The sequence below is a fragment of the Anneissia japonica genome, unplaced genomic scaffold, assembly GCF_011630105.1.
Source record: "Anneissia japonica isolate Jap-2015-1 unplaced genomic scaffold, ASM1163010v1 scaffold1547_len296510_cov162, whole genome shotgun sequence".
Lineage (NCBI taxonomy): Eukaryota > Metazoa > Echinodermata > Crinoidea > Comatulida > Comatulidae > Anneissia > Anneissia japonica.
The window spans coordinates 152,507-155,019 of NW_022701555.1; positions in this window are offsets into that span (position 1 = coordinate 152,507).

The following is a 2,513-nucleotide window of genomic DNA, read 5'->3' on the forward strand; positions in this document are numbered from 1 at the left end:
TTCTAATGTTGAAATCAGCTTCCAAAACCAAAACATTTTGAATGAAACAAGAAACAAAGAGTATGCAATGTAACCATCTAATTAAGTGAAATTCTGTATTTTGGAAATTTTGCATGAAATCTGTCAACCACGCTTTCATGGTCGAGGTTGCTTCACCTATCACGATGTATTCCAACCACCATGAGGCTATCTAAATGAGCATTTGTCATAACAGAACGCAAATTATTTTTAATTAGTTTCATTGAATAATTATTATTATATTATTATAATTATTAAGCTCTATTATTATTATTACTATTGTTATTGTTGTTGTGATGAAAATATGGTGGCTAAACGAATATTACATGTAAATATTTTTTTATTCGTTTGTTCCCCGACAAAATTTATCGCCTTCCCCGACCGGGGGGGGGGGGGCTGGCGCCACCACTGGCCGGCCAACGGTAGTACCCAACCATCTTTTTATAGTTTGCCGACGTCAGGCCAACAAATCGTCACGTTGTACCAGAGTCCGTAGTCAGACTGAATATTTACGACGGCTTACCAATGGGACGACATCGGAAAATCGACAAATATTCATACGTTGGAACGTGAAATTCCTCCAATGTTGGTTTAACGTTACCTCTCCGACCAAATTTTGTAACCAAACACCAATGTCGTACCAACGTCAGATATCCGACCCCGACGCTTGCCAACGTTTACCAACGTTGGGCCAACGTCGCTTTGCTAGCTGGGCTGGTCTTCTTCAGCTTACAAAACTAAACGAAAATTGTGGCTGATACAAGAGATATATTATACAAAATAAACAATATTATTGTGATAGCTTAGAGTTCACATAGCTTATGTAACTTCCACCTAATTACTCTAGTCTAAGCTCTGATCAAAGCGGTGAAAAGAGAGGTACGGGTTTGATAAATAAACAAACAAAAACAAAATTAAAGTATTAATAGCTAGTGTGTTAGTCTACAAGATGAACATTATAGGGCCTAATTAAATACACCTAGGAGGCCTAGGCTAGGCTAGTAAAAGATATAAAAGACAATACATTACTGCAAGTTACCTTTTCGTTAATGTTTTGTCTGGCTGCAGTAGGCCTAGTTGCGAAAGAGATATACTCGGTCGTATGGGCGGAGTTTATTGTACATGTTAAATAAATCAAATTTCGCGGCGCCGTCAGAAAAGTTGGAGGGTTGCCAAAGTGCGAGCCAGCGAGGCATGCAATTCATGCGAGCCATAAATGCAATTCCTGCGGGACGTGTACCAATAGTGCGAGGCATACGAAAGTCTGCAATTAAAAAAACAATTACAATAATGATAATAACTATTTTTAACATATTTTTTGGGCTACGTAATATTCATTTCACGCACACTTCTCATTCGCCCCATACATGGAGATTTTTGTTCACAAAATAAACATAACTAGTAAAGACAATTAAAAAACATGAAACCAAACACATAAAAGATAAAAAGTCATAATTTTGAAATGCATAAAAGACTAATAAAAATCAATTTATGGGCTAATATCCTGTCTGTGATCCATCCATAACAATTAATAGTTTCAAGTATATCTTAAAATTAAATGCCCTGCTTTGAACAAACGCCCCTCGAATAAACACCCACCCCCCCCCCCCACTCCAAAAAGGCCATTAGGTATAAACGCTTAGGGTGTATAATTTTCTTCGAAATATCTCTAGTAACTATGGACGGATGAAATGAAAGAAACATCATTTCCAACATTGAAATTATTATCAGTGTTTTACTCTAGTGGAATTAAATTAACTGTTAATAAATAAAAAACACTTTTTAACATCAATGTGGACTACATTTACCACGGTAAACACTGGCTCCTCAAAAACCACCTGAAACAGTAATGCCCTTGGGTGCTGGGTATAGGCCCTATTATAATTATTGTTATTATTATTATATAAATTGTTCTTAATTATCTGATTGTAAATGCCAAATAATATAAAAACAAAGGTATGATTAGCAATCAAATTATAACAATCAATGCATTCAGGGTGTGGTGAAATGATGTGAGAGGATGATGGAGCTATGTGTGGCACTTTTTTAGGGAGTCTGTACAGTAGTTCAATGGTCGGGGCCGCCAAGAGAAGAAAATATAACATGGGCAAGGGCGGGTGTGGGCCCCAGTTACTAGCGCGACGCGTGAGAAAGATTGCGCCGAGGTGCAAACATTTTTATCAGGGGGGGGGGGCCTGTCAATCTGGAGGGTCCCATTATTAGGGAACCCATGCAATTATTGAGGGCCCGTGATAGTAATTAATATTTTTGAAAAAAATATGGAAAAAATGCTACCTCTTCCTCCTGCCCACCCTCTCGGTGGCCGGTTGTGGTTATGGTAATCCTCAAAAGTATAGAATAACTCATACTATTTACCCAGTCAGCAGAGCAGCTGACTGGGTTCTGTTTCTTAGCAGTTTCTTCTTTCTTTCTTTCTTTCTTTACCCAGTCAGCAGCAGCTGACTGGGTTCTGTTTCTTAGCAGTTTCTTTACCC